We start from the raw sequence: 23,722 nt of genomic DNA, 5'->3' as shown, positions 1-23,722 counted from the left end.
ATTGGGGGATCGTTAATGTTCAGCATTTGAATGGGGTTGCTTGCATTGCTATTCCCTAGATTTTTCCACGAGAAGTTTGGATATTATCGTCAATCAAGGTTGTATGTGTTTGAGTAGGATTGTTGCAACGACATAAAATGTATGCAGAGCTGGCCACCTTTGCTTCCCTTACTTCTCTAGGGCGATGAAGATTTTTCAACATGTTAGTCATAGTGGACAATTAAGCTGACACGAAGTTCTTAACATCCAACTCAAAGGTCCCTTGAGCTTTTCACCCTGTTCCTAGCCTTGAAGACGAAAACTAGTAATCATGTTTGCTATCTAGTTGAGGATATCAAAGGCTTCTTCAGGCAACTTGTCTAGCAAAGTTCCATTTGCTAAAGCATCTAACATCATCCGAGTTGGAGCGTTAACACCATTGTAAAACATCACAACTTGTGTCCAATCGTGAAATCCATGGTAGGTGTACTTCCATAATAGTCCCTTATATCGATTCCAACATTCATATATTGATTCATCATCAGCTTGACGAAAACATTATATGTCATTTCGAAGTTGTGTTCATATCAGGTGGATTATACCACAATAAAAAGCTTTTACACAAGTCAGACCAAGATTCCATCGAGCCAGATGGAACTCCACTTAGCCAAGCTCTTGCTCGGTCATGCAATGAATAGTAATATAACTTTATCTTCAGCACATCTTCATGAACTCCTTGTTGTCTGAATGAATCACACACCTCCAAGAAGGCACATATATGTTGCATGGCATCTTTTTGGGGTGCACCACTAAATTGCTCGATCGAGTTCAACATATTGAACATCACCGGTTTGAGTTCAAAGTGGGCCATATGGATCTTGGGTGCCACTATACCAGGATTTAGATAATCTAAGATAAGAGCAAGGTGATCTCAAATAGCGCATAGGTGTGCAATGATCCTTGAATTAGGATTTGCAACGGTATTTGAATCTTTAGGATCTTTTACTTGGTCACCTCCTTGGTTTCAAATTGCATACATGTTTGCTTGAATACATTGAGCACGTCTCTTTTGTCTGAAAAACTTCTCAACCTCAGGTTCAATAGGTAGAGTGGCCCTTTGGGTTGCCCTCGGATCATACACCAACAAAACCTAAAATTACAAACAAAAGAAAATAACAAGTAAAGTTATACAAAAATAAAGGAAGAAAAATATTGTTATAGAAAAACTTTTAAAAACACCAATTGTCAATCCCCAACAACAACACCAAAACTTGATGCGTGTTGTGAGTGTTATAATTTGAACACAAAATATGTACAAGTATACACAGTCAATCAAGTAATATAGTAGTGAGTGAGTATCGTCTCTACAGGGATTGGAGGGAATTTAAAAGATGTTATAGCAGAAAAGGTTTCACTAAGTATATATATATATATATATAATGATATAGACAAATAAATAAAGTCTGGCTAAGGCAAAAATGGTATAAACAGGTGAAAAAGTTTGGTTGTGGTGAATTTTTTTAGTGAAGTATGGAAGTGACAGAAAAAAATGTTGTAGCAACAATTTAAATTGAACTTTGGTGAATGAAATAAGACTTGACAACCTCACACAATCAAGCTTCTATAGGGGTAATTGGTTGGGTTTGCTATGGCGAGACTTTATTCTATGTCAAGAATGGTTTGAGTATTCTATCCCTATATTGCCTAACAGGATTTACTAAAAGTGATCCTAGGCTATCTCTAGTAAGGAACTGAATAAAACTAATGCTACGACGATACCTCTCAGTGTGAACTGCAATACTAGCTTAGCGAATTCGTCTTATCCCTTTTAGTCAAATGAAACCCTTCTCGTGTCTCTAAGGTGGATTAGAACCTAACCATCCAAGTTTAGCTCCCTTACTAACGTAGATCTAGCCTAAATCTCTCAATATTAGGAATTCATACTTAGAAAATGAGAATCTCTCAAAAGCTCTTACAAGACTAAGCATTCAAAATATAAACAATGAGCAAAACAACATTTAACATAAAAATACTTTAACCATTCATTCACACAAAATAAAATTCATCCACATCAAACCCACACCAAATAAATTAGTTCATGGCAGGGCTAAGTTCATTATTCATCATCCTTAAGTACGAACTCACGAAGAAAATAAAGAAATAAGAGCACAATGAGAAGAAAATTTCCAAATGAGATGTTGTCGTGAAGTTTTAGACCACCGTCGTGAATCTCTTTAGCGAGATAACCTCTCTCAAGGTCTAGCTGCTACTTGTTTGAAGTTCGGCTATGGAGGACACCATGAAAATGGAGAGGAAAAGGAAAAGGAAAAAGATGAAGAAATGGTGTATTGTCGCCTCCTTCCTTAAGCCACTCCCGAAAAAGTCCTCTAAATGTAAGGCATCCTTAGGTATTTATAGTGGAGAATTTTCTAGAATTTCGGGAACAAAAAATCCCTTTATACCCTAGTAATCATACCCTACACGTAAATAGTAGGCAACTGGAAGATGGACCCATAAATATCAGCAGGGCAATGCATTCACATGACCTTATACAACTGCCATCTATATATTTTTGCTATTTTGTTCTTTTCTGTGCCCATTAATTGTTGTAAAGTTTTGCCCCAGCAAAACATTTTATCCCTTACTCCAGAATGATATAGCAAAACTTTTATCCTTGAATGCTTTCTTTCCTGCACAAGACCATTCTCTTCAGCAGCATCAGTTTTATCAATAAATTTATGATGCAACAAGACTTTTCACCACGTGCAACTATATGACCTAAATGCAAATAAAAGCTTCCAAATGCTATGAAAATTTATTTTAGACAATAAATAACTTAAGTAAAAAGACCTTAAAACATAGTCTTTTTATATAGTTATCAATACCCATCCAAAATTAGCATGTGTTACTCATTTTTTTTTAAGTTGCATTTGTATTTGTCATGTTCATGTTGCATTTTTTGTTCATATAGTCGTTGCATTAGGATTAGGATTAGCATGTTGTTGTAGTTGATTAAAATTTTAAACTCTTTTTGATGAAGTTCGATTATATTTTTTAGTAGTGAAATGTATAAGGAATATGTTAGATTCTTACTAAGGTTAGGATTTAATGGAAAACATTAACACAATGAGTATATGCTTTCAATAGTTAGAGACATTAACGACTGTTGAACCTTGCAAATCTCACGACATTAGTAGGTACTATAGCAAACATCGAACTTTTTTGAGTAAAAAAATACTAAAGGTGCCCAACACTGGCTCTAGTGAGAAAAAATAAAAATACAACATCAGATAAAATACTTTGGGGCATTCATGCCCTAAAATCATTCATAAAACCTTTATATAAGCATTATGGAAATATCCCATAAACAAAATTAAATCATACTTTAAAAATAAATCATATGAGGTTGACTTATAGCAAGTCTTCCTCGATTAGAATAATTAAATAAATAAATTACACTCACATTTGCCTCACTACAACACCATTTATATGATACTTCCTTACTCGCGTACTTTATCTTTTCTTTTCATTTCAAGTTGTTCGGATCACTAAATTTATCGTCGTCTGAAAACATCATTTAATAACATAAAATATTCAAATTATATGTTAGTATCGTACTAACATAATCTAAACTTAATAATAAAAAAGTATAAAATAAAATCGATACTTAAATCAACATCAAACTAAATCATATTTCCATCATAACTTCAACTTCCCAAAATAGTTATTTAATTCCATAAATATTTACTTTTATCATCAGCCCTTCAACTTTTACCAACTTTACATTCAAATAACTAATTATGAATTATTTTTAGAATTCATATCAACTTTTCCATTTAATTCATAATGGTCTTTCACCATTATGATCACTTCACATTAATTACTAAAAAAATTCCAGCACCTAAATAATAAAATCAATCCAATACTTCAACCTTTAAAAACTTACAATTTCATCCTTAAATACAATCACTATCTTTACAATTCTTACAAATTGATCCCAAACAAGTACTTAAATTGAAAATTTTAACATCCAAGAAATAAATTTCCAGCGTTATAGTATTATACCCATATGATACTTTCATATTTAATAAACTTCCAATCAAGTCCCTAGATATTTAGACTATTCGAATTCCACATTCAAAATTCACCAAGTTTACACTTTCGTTCCAAAACATTACTTTAACTTAAAATTCAGCATTCCCCAATTAATATTCAACATTAAATACCCTAATTTACACATTCATACAATTATATCCCACAATTCTTAAAACTTGCAAAATAACCCCTTTTCCTATTTCAAGCTTCCAAATTGATCCAATTCAGTATCCAAAGGATGTAGAATACATCTAATATCAATTCTAGACCATAGGAAATTTTTAACATTTTCCCCTAATTTCCTTCCATATGGCCAAATACCCTTAGTTTACTAGGACTTGATTTACATTCAATTTCAAGCATGAATTCAACCTCCTAACATTAAATTCATGTTATTCCAACCATCACAACATCAAATTAAATCAAAATTCATCCAACCTCAATAAACCTAGTTGTGGTTGAATACTATATATCCTTCTACACTTGATTTTTACTCATCACTCATTCTTTAAAATTAATCTACAACGTCAATAACATAAAAAATATCCATCAACTCTTCAAAATTAAACTTGTTCTTCAACCACCCAATTCATTAAAACTAAACATCTAAGCACGATTTCCATGAAATTTTTATACCAAATGATATAGAATTTCAAGAGGATTAATTCTCTATCCAATAGCTTAATCCAAAAATCAACCATGTAGCTTTAAAAATAATAAAAAATTATTAATTTTGGGAGCTATGGAGTTTCAGCCAAAACTTGGAGAGATGTCTAGAATTTATTTTTTTATTTTACTAACAATTATGACTAATACACATGGCTTAATCTAAATCAAATTAATTTAAAATTTATTTAATAAGAAATTCCAACTTTGCCATTTATGAAACTTGAAAATTTCATCCATTCCACTCCATGACAATATCCCTTACATCATCATATCCATAAAAAATATCATAATTCGGATTTTTCATGTTTGCCCTTATAATTTTCTAAAATTACATTTTAGGAAGCCCAAATTTAACAAGGAAATTCGACTTTAATTCCACTTATCCCCGTAAAATTTAATTGTTCTAAAATATGGAAATAATATGTAGAACTAATATTTTGACATAACAAATAAGGGCAAAATGTTTTTGGACTAAATTGAATTTATTCAAAGTTTTCATCAAAATAATTCAAAGTCCAATCAAACCTTAAAATGAGTATTTTGACCAGAAGTTTTGAAACTTCTACAAGAGTTTTGAAACTTTCCAAAACAGTTTCGAAACTTTGTGTGCATAAAGTCTTCCAACGACTCCAAACCTTTCCAAAAGACTAGAAACGGCTAGTAACTCATTCCAACATATAGAAACAAGTTCAAGACACTTGAAGAATGTTACACAACACATATTCAAGTATTGATCATCAAGAGAAAATTTTCATTCTTATTCTTTGTTTTCTCTTGTAAATATTGTGTTTATAGTGTGCTAAATTGTATAAACACCTACCTTGTGAGGGTTTTTATTGTTTACATCTTTCCACCTTTGTAGAGGAGTTTTGGTTCTAGTTTAGCAGATTGAAAAACTAGGGAGTTGTAAAGGTTACTCTTGATCATTGAAAAAGAAAGAACAAATTAGTGGATTTATTGGAAAATCCTAAGTAGGGAGCTTAGGTAGTGGATGTAGACTTCATTGAGGAAGTTGAACCAGTATAAATCATTGTACAAATTGTCTATCATTCCTCTCATTACTCCCTAAATTTTCAAAAAGCTAATTCACCTGCTCTTGGCATATTTTGGTTGATCGATCGAGGTTCATAGATCCTAACAATTGGTATTAGAGTGGGTCATAAATCAAAGGTCTAACAACCTTGTGAAGATCCTTGAAGGCTTCTATCAATTTCCTAAAGTAGCCGAGAATATGGTTTTTTTCTTCGGCGCTTACTACATCGAAGATTCTCAATCGGTTAACAAGCCATCCTATTTAAATGGAGTAAATTATGCTTATTGGAATAATATGATGATGCTCTTCATTCAAGCTATCGGTCTAGATGCTTGGAGCTCTATCTTAACTCTACTCTAACTAGAGCTATGGCGAAATGATGTGAAAGAGAGAAGAAAGAATTTCAACTCAATGCTAAAGTCATGCAAATTTTGTTTTGTGCATGAGACTCGGATGAATATGGAAGAGTCTCCTCTTATTCAAATGTTAAGGAGATATGGGACAAGCTCCAAGTCACTCATGAAGGAACTGATGAAGTGATGGGAATGAAAATTGGTCTTCTCAATCATAGCTACGAAAATTTCAAGATGAAACCGGATTAAAACATCAAAGCTATGACGGATAGATTTTTCGTGATTGTCAATGGTCTCAAGGGATATGGAGAGATAATCCCTAATTAGAAGCTTGTTGAAAAGATAATTTATTCTCTTCCATAATATTGGCAATCAAAGAAGATGGCAATCATTGAAGCAAAAACTTAAAAACTCTATCGCTTGATGAACTTATTGGCTCCCTTCTCACTCATGAGATAATGGAAAATGAGGAAAAACAAGAAGAAGAGAAAACAAGAAATGAAATAAAAGGTGTTGCCTTGAAATCCTCTACTCAAGATAAAAGTACCTCAAGTGAAGAAGAGGATGAAGAAGAAGAAATGGCCAAGTTCTTTAAGAAATTCATACGATTCATGACAACCAAAGAAGACAAAAAGCATGAATCGAGCAAGTAGAGAGGTCCCCTGGTGTGCTTTGAGTGCCAAGGAACGGGGCATGTCAAGTATGAACATCCTCTCCTATAGAATAATGGATCAAGCAAAAAGAAGGCATTTGTGGCGACTTGGAGTGATAAATAAAATTCCGATGATGATGAAGTAGTCAATTTATGCCTCATGGCCATCGAAGAAGATTCAATGGTAACTTCTAACTCTTTTGATTCAAATTCTTATTCATTTAAAGAGTTACAAGATGTCTATGATGAGTTGTATTTGGAATTTAAGACCATGAATTCCAAATATAAGAAATTAATTTCAAATTTTAAAGTTAAAAATGATTTGATTTTGAAAACAAAATTAAACTTTGAAAAATGATTTAGAGATTTCAAAAATCAAAATTAATGATTTAGAAAAAGAAATTTTTGATTTGAAAATTATGCTTGGAAGCTTAACAAAAGAAAAAGAATTAATTTCTAAAAATAACTCATTATGTTTAAAAATGGCAAAATGCTCACATTGTCATTTTCATGGTCATTTAGAACATATTTGTCCTTTAAAGAAAGGAAAATGTTTTAAAATTAAACAAGTGTGGGTTTCAAAGGGAACAAGGGACATTAAAACTAACGTTCAAGGATCCAAAGCAATTTGGATACCAAAATCCAATTAATGTCTCTTGTAGGTGTGTGGGAGCAATGGTGATGAAAGTGAAGATATTCATATGCTCTAGCCACACTTGAAAAGGAATAGGTAACCTTAAGCTCAATGTTTTTGTTTTGATTAATTGGTTGCCTATATGTTGCATGCATGAGTTTTGAACTTAAATGATTTTGTGTTGATTTTCTATCTCATATATGTTAAAAAGTGTTGTGATGAACATTTCTAAAGTTTTAATGATTTTTCATAAATGTTTGTTCATCATAATGAATTTTGGTCAAAATTGGTTTTAATGTTTTGTTTTTACAAATTTCAATTTTTGACCTTAATTTAAATGTTTATGCATGTGATTTATTACAAATGATATCTCTCTAACAATTGATATCAATTTTTTAAATGCATAACATTTTTGGATAGCTTTATGCACATGCACTTAAATACAACAATTGGTATTGCATAAAGTATATTACACTTGGATATATTGAATTTCATGTGCTACTAACTTGTTTGTTCATCTTTTTTGAAATTCAATATTCTTTGAAGTGTCTAAGTTTTTGAGCTAAAAGTTTTTTGGAATGCATTTGCTGAGGGGGGCTTTTGATTTTTCAAATGGTTTTAATGTTAAAATTTCTACTTACTCTCTATTATTATTTTGTACCTTAAAGTTTGAATTATTTTTTATATAACAAAAAGGGGGATAAGTATGAGTTTGAAAAAATTCAATTTCAAGAATGAAAAATGGGGAGATTTAATATTTCCAAATATTGCTCTTTTTCATTAAATATTTTATTGAGGGAGAACTTCTTATCAAAAATTATTTTTCAAATGTTTTGTTATATCAAAAAGGGGAGATTGTATAACTAATATTTTGATATAGCAAATAAGGGGAAAATGTTTTTGGACTAAATTGAATTTATTCAAAGTTTTATCAAAATAATTCAAAGTCCAATCAAAACCTTAAAATGAGTATTTTGACCATAAGTTTAGAAACTTCTACAAGAGTTTTGAAACTTTTCGAGACAATTTCCCAAAAAGTTTTGATACTTTTCAAGAGTTTCGAAACTATATCAAGAGTTTCGAAACTTTCCATAAAGTTTCGATTCTTTTCCCCCAACGGTCATATTTTTCCAACGGCTCTTTCGAAGAGTTTCAAAACTTTCCCCAGAGTTTAAAAACTTTCCCCAGAGTTTCGAAACTTTGTGTGCATAAAGTCTTCCAACGGCTCCAAACCTTACCAAATGTCTAGAAACGGCTAGTAACGTATTCCAACATATAAAAACAAGTTCAAGACACTTGAAGAAGGTTACACAACACCTATCCAAGTATTGATCATCATGAGAAAAAATTTCATTCTTATTCTTTGTTTTCTCTTGTAAATATTGTGTTTTTAGTGAGCTAAATTGTGTAAACACCTACCTTGTGAGGGTTTTCTTGTTTACATCTTTCCACCTTTGTAAAGGGGTTTTGGTTCTAATTTAGCAAAGTGAAAAACTAGGGAGTTATAAAGGTTACTCTTGATCCTTGAAAAAGAAAGAACAAACACTACAGCAAAACTGTACATTTGCGGCATTTTTAAGCGCCGCAAAAAACACCTGCGGCGCTATGACAAACGCCGCAAAAAGCGCCGCTGAAAATAGCGTCGCTAAAGTTCGCGGCGTTTGGTAACAAAAAACACCGCAATAGGTAACGATATATAGCGGCGTTTGTCCAACAAACGCCGCAATAGGTGTTGATATTTAGCGGCGTTTGTCCAACAAACACCGCAATAGGTGTTGATATTTAGTGGCGTTTTTCCAACAAACGCCGCAATAGGTGTTGAGATTTAGCGGCGTTTTTCCCACAAACGCCGCAATAGGTGTTGAGATTTAGCGGCATTTTTTCCACAAACGTCGCAATAGGTCTTGAGATTTAGCGGCGTTTTTTCCATAAACACCGCAAAAGATCTGGTATATAGCCGTGTTTTTAGAACAAACGCCGCAAAAGGTAATATCTATAGTGGCATTTTAAGGTACAAACGCCGCTAATTACCTCTCTATAGCTAAAAGAAATTGATTTTGCAATTAAAACTAATTTGTCAAATGTTGTTTTCTACTCTTTTATTACCCAAATTTAACCTGTAGCATTTTCCAATAAACTTGACATCCATAACAACAAACTTAAAATCCATAACAAGAAAAATGAAATCCATAATAATAAATCAAAGTTTACATTAACGTAAATATAATGTAGTTCAACATTATTAACTATAATAAACAATAATATCTAAGATATTTTGCTTCTAATCTTACACATTCTTCAAAACTCTTCATCACAATGAGGCGCTTAAATTCAAAGAGATAAATCCAGTTTATATGGGAAAACAATGATACAGAGCTAGTATCGTCCTGTCATTTCTTGCACAGATATTTTGCTTCATGAGGTCTTACTCCAATTGGCATACCACTTGAAAAGGCCCCATCCATGGCAATGCAAACCCGATCTCTAGTTTCATATCCAAATAAATCATCAGTTTATATGAAAATCCATTATATCTTACGTTAAAAAAGTTAACAACACATTTCTGCATAGTCAGTCCCAGCAGTCAACAACTCTATGGCATGGGCAACCATCATGATGATAAGAAAAATATAGAGATAGATTTTAATAATTGTGCAGAAACATCCAAGCTTGAATTTCATGATAACTTCTAACAGCTTATCGGACCAAACATATTTTAAATCAATAGCACCCAGAAAAAGGCTTCAAAACTACATTCCTAACAAACAGAAAGATATAAAGATGGAAATATGACAGCTCATCGAGGGTTGTACTCAACCTGGTTCAATAATAAAGGAAAAATGTATGTTCATCATCTCCATGTTAATAGAAAAAATTAGACATAAGCAATCGCAAGTAAGATTTACCTGTTATCATCTGTAACACCTTCACTTTTCCATATTCTTGCCAACGCTACAAGTGACAAGGCACATTTCAAAGTCTCCACCTGTTTCCCGAAATAACAGTATAAGGTCAATCCCATTGGCACTATGTCAAGTCATAACACAAGATGACTATTCTACTCACCATAAAGTTCGCTGTGGTAACATTATACTCATACTTCCCAGCTATCTTCGACCAGACAATAAGTATTGCTTGTGAACTTGTAAGAAAAGTCAATGCAAGTGTAACAATTATCCTAATCAAGGTGGGAAAAACCATCAACTTTTTATCTTTCTCAGTTTTTTTAAAGCTAATATTAGTAAAAGGAAAACAAATCATATAAGTTGATCTTACTTGCGTTTCCACTTGGCTTGTTCCCTTGGAGGAACATTCTTACGGAAGCTGTATATCAATGGAAATCATAACAGAATTGAGTAAAACAAAGGATGAAATTTTGTATAATTGAAATTGCATAGCAATCAAACAAGCACTTTTAACCAAAACATACCAAACCCTGGAAACTCTGTGCCTCTTGGATTCTCAATGTTATCACTTACAGTTCCTCCATCATCATCCTACGAATCAAAATTCACTCAAACAAGAATAAAATATCAGATTTAAACCTCTTATGTAGATAATTTCAATCAAATCTAGGACAAATTTCACACACTCAGCAAGTAAATATCATTCCTTCAATTTTACAAATCAAAATTCACTCGAACAAGAATAAAATGTACTATAATCAGAAATACTTTAAATTAGCTTTTCTCCAGTAAATAATTACATCGAATTTTCGAGGAATTCAAGAAATTAGCCACCAGGTTCACAGAATAAGCTAAAGCAAATGTCGTTAAATAAACAAACTAGGATTTACTGGCAAAATCAACGTAAGCAAAGATATCAGTGACGATTGATCCAATTTGACATCCGAATATGATAATTAAGAACGTTGAGACATACAAATAGAGGAGAAAAATAAAAGGAATAAATCGAAACTCTGTAATAAATACTTACCAGTTTGCAGACATTATAGGCAAACAAGATATAGAGAATGACCATGATACACACAATAAAGATGTTATATTGTCCACAATCAAGCTCCAGACCCATAGTGCCTTCTGTATTTTCATGATTTTTTGGATATTTCGTAACATACAAATAAATATCACTTATGAACAAATTACCAGGTTAAAACGATAATTTAAAGAATAAAAAAAACACATTTTCAAGAAGAAAAAATTACATGAGTGAGACCCATATACAATCGAAATGTTGAACTTGAGCTATCCCTTCTAATAAAGCATTATATGTATTATCCCCTAGATCACTAACACCCTTTAAGATAGCAAATACATGCATTATATGTATCGGTTATCACGTAATTTGTGGAAATGAGAAGATGAAGGATAACAAGGAAGTTTATCGAAGACTCACCACAATTGCGTAAACTGCCGAGAAGACAAAAATAAGTCCTGCTAACAAACGAGTTGATATAGTCTCCACAAAAACAGCAGAGAGCAGGTTACGTCTTAGAAGCTCATACGTCATCCTCGCAGATGTGCAGTATGCCTCACCGTTATTGAGGCGAAGTTGATGGTGAACTTGTTAAGAAACTCTATCGCAGACATTAGGGCATTAACACAACACCAGAGGACAAGATTCACTATCCTGGGAACATCTTCTTCTCTCGCGTTATCAACAGCAGCACGCACCACTCGAACGACACAGATAAGTATTCCAGATAGACAGACAGTGCCAGAAGAAGGACCAAATGCATTTCTGCAAGTGTTTAGAACCAAAGGGTTAGAAAGGTTAAATCTAACTGTTTAAAAATAAGCAGACATGAGTGATGCCTTGAAAGTATGTCCAGCTTGATTCTCGGTGTTGTAGATATTTCATTAAGATATCCTTCAGAAACCACCATATCGACACTAAGAATAGTGTTCTGCCTAGTGGACACGAAGCTAAAAGACTGCCTAATCTCAATCGAAAAGGACCCAAAAGAATTCAATGTTTCTAGAAAAGAAATTAACATGTTGTATTCAATATGGCAACTTGAGCAAAGAAACTAGAGAAGTAGCCCCCTTTTCATGGCACTAGAGAAACACCACCTGAGAGGAACATACTCTAGAAGAATTGTTAGGCACCAGATCATTAATGCATTCTTCAGTCCATTCAAGCAAATACAAAACAATGTCAAATTGAATCCATAAATTCAAACCAAAGCGAATGGCCACTACAGCGATCTTCCATACTCAAGAACAAACACTATACTTGAATCCATCATGCAGCCAAAAACATACTAAAATCAATGTTACCAACCTACAATCCCATAGGATCACTATTATCTTTGATAACTAATCAACACAATCTGATACTATTGATGTAAGCATGATGCATCCTATCAAAAACACAATATATATTTCAAACAGTCTATATTAATACATTAAAATTCATATATCATGAAAAAGCTGAAAAACAGTAGGATGTTACCTCAAAGATCGTCTTATACTACGGTGAGGTTTCTCTTCATTCTTCGAGAAGTACCATTGAGCAATTGTGCCACTGATAACATAAACCTGAGCTTCCACCATTATTGTCAAGGACCACAACATTGTCAATATCGCCAATGTAAAATAAGTCGGCACCCAGCTATCTTGTTTCCAAACACAAGTATACTCCCCATTCGATTCTTTAGCTACAATTTTCCCATTAAACGTTGAAAACACCAAGAACACAACAATTGGGGCATAATAAACTAACAATCCAGCGGTCAACAACAGTATCGCCAAGAACAATCCTAAGTTCCTCGAAAGCGAATCGGAAGCAACCCCAATAATCCTCACGGTCAACTCGATTCGATGCCAATTAGCCACGACGATCCAAATAATAACCCCAACTCCAAGTAAAACAAAAACAAGCACCAAAATTCTATAGACCAAAGGGAAAGTGTCGCTACAAGAAGAGCTCAAGGTACAAGCAACGAACCAATAAACATCAAAGAAAGTCGGCACGATTACAAAGAAAGGAAGCAAAACATAAACTATCTGCTTGGTGTAGTGTTTGAGTAACAAAAGCAAAAGGAAACAAATGGGTACACTTAGAACTAAAGTTATGACAAGGGTCCATGCTATATATGTCCAAAGACTCGAACTTGACAACGAAAAAATAGAACTTTCAAAAACCCATACTGATTTTGATGAAAAAGAAGTACCCTGAACGAAAGAAGTGGAATTGGAATCGTAGGTGAAGGTCGAAACGTTGGAGTAGTTGTCGTTTCGATGGAAGATTGAGAAAATACCGAAAGCATAAGTGCAGAGTATCGAGAGAAGGAAGATGAAGAGAAAGGGAGGTCTTTGAAAGGTCTGGGTCCGTAATTGAAAGAGATTTGGATGAACTGGGTTGGGTCAGATTCGGAAGGGTCGGGTTGAGGTGGTTCTTCGATTGGAGGAGATGGGTAGGTGGAGCTGGTGGTGGGTTTGAAGAGGAGAGGTTCGGTTGGTAAAGTGGCGTCGTATAGAGGGATGGGTTTGGTTGTGCTTGTGGTTTCTTCTTCCGTGCTGCCCATTTGCAGCGGCGGACAAACAAAACAAGTCTTGAGAAAGGATTCTAATTTGATAGGAAGAATTTTTGGGCTTCCTCTCTATTTTTTTTCTATTAGGATTTTGTTTGACTGTTTGTTCTGTGGAACCAAACTGGGAGTTGGGTAAGAGGAAAAGGGGATCGTGGGAACAGATAGAAAAGGGGAAAGGGATTGAACAATTAAAATTATCAAATATTGTGGCGTTTGTTGACACAAACGCCACCTTTTATCATTTTATAGCGGCGTTTTCTAAAAAACGCCGCTAAAGTACATATTTTTGCGGCATTTGTGTAAAAACGCCGCTAAAGTTCTAATATGTTGCAGCGTTATTAGAAAAAAAGCCACTATAGGAGAACTCTATTGTGGCATTTTTATAAAAACGCCGCTAAAGTACAAATCTTTTGCGGCGTTTGTCAGAAAAAAATGCCACTATAGATGGACCTATTGCAGAGTTTGTATAAAAACTCCGCTAAAGTACTACTCTGTTGTGGCGTTTGTTGAAAAACGTCATTACATATGTACCTATTACGGCGTTTATATAAAAATGTCGCTATAGTACTACTCTATAGCAGCGTTTGTTTAAGAAACGCCGCTAAAGTATCATTTGTGGCGTTTGGATTGTAAACGCCGCTATATGTTTACATTTTGCGGCGTTTACTTTCCAAAAGCCGCTAAAAGCGCCGCTACAGAATAATTTTGTTGTAGTGAAATTAGTGGATTTATTGGAAAATCGTAAGTGAGGAGCTTAAGTAGTGGATGTAAACTTCATTGAGGAAGTTGAATCACTATAAATCATTGTGCAAATTGTCTATCTTTTATCTCCTTACTCCCTGAATTTTCAAAAAGTCGATTCACCCTCTCTTGGCATATTTTGGTTGATCAATCGAGCTTCATAGATCACAACATAATATTTCCAACTTTTATCTACCATCCTTCAAACTTTCGTGAAATTTTGATTGGATCTGATTATCCAATTTATTATCGGACTTTACTGATTTATAGCTTTTAATACAAATCTCGTATTGAAATTCTGATTCCCATGAAAATTCTTGTTTTAGGACAAACTATTCATTTATAGGCTAAAATATATAACTTTTAAAAATTACATCTTTGGTCGCTAAACTTTTACAAAGTTTATACTTTAGCCACAAAACTTTCAAACTTACATTTTAGTCACTACCAAATTTGGGGTACTACATGTTGAGCCATTGTTGTAGCAATCGATACTCAGTATAAAGTTATTGACAGCTGGACATAATCCTAATATGGAAATGAGACTTAACGGAAAAGGATTCTCAATTTAATGTGGGCTTAAACTCCCTTTTAGGTTTTTTAATCATTATATAAAGGAAGCGGTTGTAATTAATTAATGGGAGCTTTTTAGGGTTTTATTCTTTTCTTTTCTTTCTCCACCGTTAGTCATAGCCGCTTAGGCAATTTTGGGGAAGAGCAATAGTTGGACATAAAGGCAAAAGTCACATCATTGAAAAGTGGTGGCTCGTGATCGGCTAAAGCATCAACAATAGCAACGATAAATAATATGAAAGAGAGTTTTATTTTTGTTTAGTTGAAATACTCTTTAATTTGTGTGGGATTTGTTAAACCTTGGATGCTTGTGATTTTAAATATATTTTATGAATTTCATGTTAATTAATTTTGTCCATTGATTTGATTGATGTTTGCTTGATTTTATTAAGGCTTTTAATATAGAGATATATAACTGCCTAGTTCATTGCATCGAGATGTGAGTGGCATTTTCGGAGCATTAGTAATTACGAGAGCAACGTTTCAGTTTAAAGAGATATTGCTGACTGATTGTCATAACATACTTAGTAAATTTCATAAGTGGGTATAGATATATAGCACTGTTGTAAGTTTTTGGGTGGAATCATCGAGAGAGGAAACCTGCTAAGTAAATGCTAGACGCATCGATCTTATTATTGTGGCATCGTTAGCTTGAATTGATCCATTGTTTTCATTTCCATTGTTGTTATTCCTTTCATCCCTTTATATCTTTATTCTCATATTTATTTTAGCTATTATATTTTTATTTCTTTGTTCATAGCATCACATACACAATTTTGTTATGCTCTTCCCAAAATTGCCTAAGGGTCATGACTAACGATGGAGAAAAGCAAAGAAAATAAAATCCTAAAAGCTCCCTTTTAATTAGTTGCAGTTGCTTCTTTTATATAATGATTACAAACCCTAAAAATAATAGTTTAAGCCCACATTAAATTTTGAATCCTTTTCCGTTAAAACTCCTTTCCACGTTAGGATTCTGTCTAACTGTCAATAGTTTTATGTCCGCGTATCGATTGCTACAACAAGCCCAACAATCCTACCTCACGTCAACGCACAACAACAACCACAACATTAGATAATGTCACATCATGGTAATATCACAACATCATGGTAACAATATCACAACAAAATACCATAATTAGCCCAATAATTATCAAATCACTCCCAGCAATGCATGTCATGCAAAATTAACTAAACCATTCTAATATGATCCTAATATGCTAAAGTACAAACATAAACTTAAGTAAAAAGGTTTTAAATAATAATTTTTTGGGAGAGTTAGCAGTATGTTCAAACTATGTTGATAATCATTCAATATATGTTGGGAAGGCAATGCTTTTTCTTTTTCTTTTTTTGCCATTTGGAACATATATTTGCAGTACAAATCAAGACTTTAGTCATCAAAACTTTTAACTATCTTGCTACCTTATAAGGGGTGAAGCTGCCCTACAAGCTGAGCTTCTAATTAAATGCACATGGCATGGGTTGAAATTTTTGTTAGAACTGATCCACGTAGGAACTTGGAACCCCCCCCCCCCAAGTGGGTCAATTTTTGTGGCTGCTGTGTCAGGAAAATGACTATTGAGTTCATGGTTCTGTTACCCATTGAAGATGATGATATGAGGACTGTTTTGAAAGTGGGACTAAGAGAGACAATCCCTTGAGAAGGGCACTCTTATTGGCACCAAACAGCAACATCACATGACCCTTTGTGGATCTTATTTCAAGCTTTGATTTGTTTGTCCCCATGGTAATGGGCGCAGAGTTTTATGGTCACAAATTTTAATCCTATTCATATAAAGAATTTGAGGAAAAAAGAAAGAAAATCCCAACTAAGCAAATGGATTTTTTTGGTTTAGTGAATAAATATCAATCTCTCCAATAAAAAATCTTTATTAGTTTATGTTCCAGTGCTCCTCTTCCATTTGTAAAATTAAAAATAAAACGAAAAATAATTAATTAATGCACCCGTGCAGAATCGAATTACAGACCTTTAGTTTACAAAGCTGACGCTCTACCACTGAGTTATAGCCGACAAAAAGATTAAGATTGAATTTATATTGGTATTTTAACAATTAAAGAACCTCGTATAAGCTTCCTTCGCCACCGGATACTGGACTGGGATATGTTTATTTTGTTTTTATTATATATTTGCTTTCCGCTAAAATTGACTTTTCCATATTTTTATGTTACGAGTATAAAGAAATATGTATCTATATAAGTTATAAGTAATAAAATCTCGAGATAATCCACGAGATTATGAATATAATAGACAATTAATTTAAGTATCAAGTAACAAATAAAAAATATTAATAAATGTCACCGTATATAATGTCATATAATTAATAAAATAATACAATTACTACATTAATATTCAATAGTTTGTTTATTTTTTAACGGTATGTGACCAAAATAATCTTAGATATAATTTTAAAAATTTACTGGTTAACCAAAATGAATTACGGGAATAGATAGATACTAAATATGTGATTATCCTTTTATATTTTGTTCTCTTGTGATTGCTTTAATTTATTTTTCAAATAGACAAATTAAAGATATGCTAAATAACAGCAGTAGAAAGATACGTTTCTAATATTTTTTTTAATAACAAAACAAAGAGAGAATGAAAGAATTAATCAAACATCATGTGGTAAATATCTGTATTCCATATATGGATGTTTTATTGATCTCATTGTTTATGCATGACATTAGAGCATGAAAAGCAGTGAAATTGAAATGAAAATGAAGCACGCATGAAGAAGATAAGGGCTAAGGGACCGCGATCCCCGGAGAGCTTGCATGTGCTTCCAACATGTAGGGACCCTCCTTTATATCTAATCTAATCTCTCTCACTAAACTACAAATCTTTGTTTAAAAAATTAATCACCCCACACGTACGCTGATAATGAAAAATCATTCTATATTCCTTGGAATCTCATTTTCATAGTCTTTCGTTTAGTCATTTCATCATTTAATTATATCTAACACTACTCACTTTAAATTCGAACAACTTTCAAACTCCAAAACATTCCTATTAGCATCAGAGTACAACTCGAAACTCAAAATTCTAAGGATTCTAGTATTTTTTGAAGTCCAGCTCACCTCCTTTCCAAAGTCTCCTGATAACTCACAAGCTCCATTCCCTTGACATCAAACACGTACGATACAGTAAACTGATGGTTAAATAATTAAGACTTTGCAAATATAATGTAGCATTAAAATTAATAAAGTTCTTTCCAATTAATTTTAGCTTAAGCAATGTTTTTTAATAGAAGATGCTCTTTAATGTTGAATTGAATGCGTTGAAATATAATGGTGGTGTCCTTAATTCACCACGACCGGCATTTTTACAATGTGTTTGACAGCATAATGGTCTAAAATGACTGCTAGGCGGGCCGCATTGGAGCTGAGAAAAGATCCTCAAACAATCAAAGGAGAAAAAGATTCGTGTATCGAGGGGCTGGCGTGATATCTGGGAATTTAAGGAGAAAACTCCATAAACCTACACGTAAGGAAGGTTTTAAGATAAATCCAAGTTTGATAAATAAATGCATGTGCAGGTGGGGGCCTACGTGTTAACCGGAACATTTGCATGTGCAGGGTTCGATCGATATGGATGTCCCCCGAATATACGAAAATCTGTTTCTTGGTCTTGCCTTTCTCTATTTAACATCGCGATTGCTTTCTTGTCTCTTATTTCCATTTATGTCCACATCGCACCGCTCCTTGGTTCCTATATAAACCCTTTCTTCCACTCCTTCCATGTCACAAGCATCAAGCGCTAACACAATACACTAGCCTTTCGGTTTAGCTTCTCTCTAGTTGTCTAAAATGGCAATATCAGCACTGTCTGCAACTCTTCTGGTTTTGTCTTCTGTTTTTGCCTGCGAGGCGCCTTTGGTGACTATGAGGGAGGATGGGAAGGTGGCCATGCTACATTCTACGGCGGCGGTGATGCATCCGGCACGATGGTAAGTTTAGGAGACAAACTTAAAGAGCATCATGGAGTGATGACAAGTTTAAGTAACTTTGTAACTTAATGATGTATAACTTTTGCTGCTATTTCAGGAGGTGCTTGTGGATATGGTAACTTATATAGCCAAGGTTATGGAACCAACACTGCTGCACTTAGCACTGCCTTGTTCAACAATGGCCTCAGCTGCGGTTCTTGTTATGAAATGAAGTGTGACAATGACCCGAAATGGTGCCTGCCTGGATCCATTATCGTCACCGCGACCAACTTCTGCCCTCCTAACTTTGCTTTGTCCAATGACAATGGGGCTGGTGTAATCCTCCACTGCAACACTTTGACTTGGCCGAGCCAGCCTTCTTGCAAATGGCTCAATACCGGGCTGGAATTGTCCCCATTTCATTCAGAAGGTAAAATCTATGAAAACCCTTTTACTAATTGTGTACCAGAAACAATGATCTGACCTCATGTGAATAACAAATTCATGCGGTCTAAACAGAGTATCCTGTGTGAAGAAAGGAGGAATCAGGTTTACAATCAATGGTCATTCTTACTTCAACTTGGTCCTCATTACAAATGTTGGTGGTGCTGGAGATGTCCATTCAGTATCAATCAAGGGTTCTAAAACAGGATGGCAATCGATGTCGAGGAATTGGGGCCAAAACTGGCAGAGCAACTCTTACCTCAACGGTCAAAGTCTGTCGCTCCAAGTCACCACGAGCGATGGCAGGACCGTGACCAGCTACAACGTGGCACCTGGAAATTGGCAGTTTGGTCAAACATTTGAGGGTGGTCAGTTCTAGAGTTTCAGGACAATAAAGGGTCTTGGAAATCGAAGCTTGTTTATGTAATAGCCATTATTTGAGTCAGGGGAAGGTATAAGAGGGAGAGTTAAGAGTAAGGGGAGGCTCAGCCAGCCACATAAGGCTGTCAACTGCTGAGGTGATTAATTGGGCACCCGCTAGGCCTTTATATATAGAGAAAATCGCCTCAGTGACCAAAAATGCCTTATAATATACGATTTTAACCAACTTCTTTTAGATTTGCCAAAATGACCAACAAAATCGCAACGCGAAATAAAAATCGCAACGCGATCCCCAGAATCGCAAATCAGTTTCCAAAATCGCAACGCGATTCTTGACAATCGCAATGCGATAGTACAAATTCGCATTGCGATGTTCCAGAATCGCAACGCGAATATGAAAATCGCAACGCGAACACATAAATCGCAACGCGTATCCGTAAATCGCAACGTGTATCCGTAAATCGCAACGCGTATCCGTAAATCGCAATGCGTATCCGTATATCGCAACGCGTATCCGTAAATCGCAACGACAATACGTAAAATCGCAACGCGTATCCGTAAATCGCAACGCGATTTTTAAAGCGCCATTATAATCGCTACGCGTATTTTATTTTCAAATTACAAAAACGAATATTAAGACAAAATCCCGTAATCGCAACTCATAACCTAAAACCTAAAATCAACTCAGTCCCATCTCCATCTCTCACTCTCTACGGCGAAATCCGTCCCCATCTCCGAAGATTTCCGTCCCCATCTCCGGCGAAATCCCTCACAACCATTCACGGTCAGAAATCCCTCACAATATTCAGAAATGGAAAATCAACCTCCGAGGTTAGTTTTTTTAATTATTTTTATTTTGAAATTTTTGCATTATTGTAGGTTTTTCATATTGAAACTGATGATAAGTTTACTGGTCATTTCAATAATAGATTAACCATTTCACTTAGATTTCATTTCGCGTTACGATTCTCTCGTTGCGATTTTCATTTCGCGTTGCTATTCTCTCGTTGCGATTTTCAAGTTAGTATTTGTCTTTGTCTTTGTTCTGTCTTTTGGTTGAAGTAATGCAATCCATTCAAGTTTCAATTTGCAGAAGAGTCGCAACGAGATAAATGAAAATCGCAACGTGAAAATGACTATCTGCAACGAGAAAAAATGAAAATCGCAACGAGAGAATCGCAACGCGAAATGAAAATCGCAACGAGAGAATCGCAACGCGAAACCAAAATCGCATTGCGATTTTCATTTCGCGTTGCGATTCTCTCATTGCGATTTTCATTTTTCTCGTTGCGATTCTCTCGTTGCGATTTTCATTTCTCTCGTTGCGATTTTCATTTCAACCAAAAGACAAAACAGTGTTGCAAATTTTAGTTTCAAGAATAAACTACTACTTTTTATGTTTATTGTTTTGGTATATCTTCACAGTGTAGTTTTGGTATATCTAACTTGGTATGTTTATTGTTTTTGTAGAAATTTTTTGCGGCTTCATTGACATTAAGGAATAAAGTTAGCCTAGCCACTACAATTGCTTCGAAGCTTTCACCTGCACAAAGACAATTGTTTGAGGAAACCTGCTTCGGGCCATGGCTGAGAGTACAGCATCCGGGTGGAGATGCTAATTTGACCCATTTGTGGCTTCAGACCATGACATCAAATCTACCGACAGTATACAACATGGTGAGGAAGAGATATGGTTTCATTTTCCACCAGCGTATACTTGTTTTGGGCGGAAGGAGTTCTGCTTAATCACTGGTCTACGATTCGGACACGATGATGTAGGCCGGTACACTCGTCATATCGCCCGCCCATCATGGTTATCCTGGGTTTTTTCCGGATGAGTCAATGGAGAAGCCGAACCTACACGTCGACGATCAAATCTACCGACAGTATACAACATGGGTGAGGAAGAGATATGGTTTCATTTTCCACCAGCGTATACTTGTTTTGGGCGGAAGGAGTTCTGCTTAATTCACTGGTCTACGATTCGGACACGATGATGTAGGCCGGTACACTCGTCATATCGCCCGCCCATCATGGTTATCCTGGGTTTTTCCGGATGAGTCAATGGAGAAGCCGAACCTACACGTCGACGACCTGAAGAAATTGTTTAATAAGAAAGCTGGTTTCACTCGGATGGATGACGTCGATGTTGTCCGAGTATGCCTTCTACTTGTGTATGCCGGCTTTTTAGGCAGAGAGGCAGACAACCTATTCCTCGGGAGCTAATAATATGGTAGAGGACCTGAATGCATGGAATCTGTTTCCGTGGGGTTCGTATATGGAAGCTACCTGGACTAAGTGTCTACTGCCTTTGATGACCGCAAAAGTTTGCGTGGCGATGGGTCGAAATACACTTGTCAGGCTTGTTTGGGCCTTAAGGTAAGAATTCTATAATGTTTCTAAAATTATAATTAATTATTTAACAATTACTAATTTTTATTATATTGTTTGTAGATTTGGATATTCGAGGCTTTCCCCAGCATGCGTACATATGCAATAAAAACATCAAAATATTCCAGGGCTATTTCCTGGAAGAGGAAAAATCTGTTGGATTGGGAAGACTTAATACCATATGCGACAATAAATAATGTAAGTTAACAACTACTTTCATATAAATAAAAAGTTATTAATAGTAGACGTTTAACTTTGTTGAGTTTTTATATTGTTAGGAGGCCAACATTCCATTACAAAGACTGACACCACGGAGGAAGAGCTTGCCACTGATTGGTGGCAAGCTAGTCAGAGTTTTTTGATGGCACGGATGATGAGCAGCATCCACTTCCTCCAATTCGAGAGCCATCACCTCACCCAGAGCCATCACCCGATCGACCCGACTATACACCTCTAGAACGAGAGCCATCACCTATCCGTCACATCATCGAGCCTCTTCTCCACCATCACCTCATGATAGGCGACCGGTAAAGAGGCCACGACATTTCTCCTTGTTCTCCACCTACGGGATGAGTACGTGATGAGGTCAATGCCTTGTGAGGAGATGGTATCTACGCGATAACGATGGTGCATGGTGTGGAGGTGTCAACTTTACGTGGTGAGGTTGCCGCTCTACGTGAGATGATAGTATCGTTGCAGAATGAGGTTCATACTCTACGTAACGAGGTAAGTTTAAGATTTTCCATATTTAACTTAATGATAATTTACTCGTAATTTCACTTAGATTAGCCATTTCACTTAGATTGCTTAGTAAATTTATTCGGTTGCTGCCAATTCTGCTAAACTGTATTCTTTAACACTGTGAAATAGTATTTGTCTTTGTTTTGTCTTTTGGTTGAAAGTAAATTTGTTCGGTTGCTGCCAATTCTGCTAAACTGTGTATTTTAACACTGTGAAATAGTATTTGTCTTTGTTTTGTTTTGGTTGAAAGTAAATTTGTTCGGTTGCTGCCAATTCTGCTAAACTGTGTATTCTTTAACACGGTGAAATAGTTTTGTCTTTGTTTTGTCTTTTGGTTGAAAGTAAATTTGTTCGGTTGCTGCCAATTCTGCTAAAACTAATACCCTGAAGTCAGTATTTGTCTTTGTTTTGTCTATTGGTTGAAGTAATGCAATCCATTCAAGTTCAATTTGCAGAAGAAGAAATAGTTACTTCGCAACACGAAACTTAAAATCGCAACGCGAAATGAAAATCGCAACGACAGAATCGCAACGCGAAACCAAAATCTCAACGACAAAATCGCAACGCGAAACCAAAATCGCATTGCGATT

At 35.0% G+C, this 23,722-nt stretch overlaps 2 pseudogenes; one reads left to right on the top strand and one right to left on the bottom strand.

The window, feature by feature from the left end:
- Nucleotides 1-544: 544 nt before the first annotated feature.
- Nucleotides 545-13,919, bottom strand: LOC120154490 (annotated as a pseudogene).
- A 5,080-nt stretch (nucleotides 13,920-18,999) lies between these two features.
- On the top strand, nucleotides 19,000-20,167 carry LOC120154453 (annotated as a pseudogene).
- Nucleotides 20,168-23,722: the final 3,555 nt, after the last annotated feature.

Source organism: Hibiscus syriacus, unplaced genomic scaffold (assembly GCF_006381635.1).
Source record: "Hibiscus syriacus cultivar Baekdansim isolate YM2019G1 unplaced genomic scaffold, ASM638163v2 tig00111131_pilon, whole genome shotgun sequence".
In the NCBI taxonomy this organism is placed as follows: Eukaryota; Viridiplantae; Streptophyta; class Magnoliopsida; order Malvales; family Malvaceae; genus Hibiscus; species Hibiscus syriacus.
Note: the sequence above shows the minus strand (reverse complement) of the source record. Positions and strands in the feature narration are given on the sequence as shown.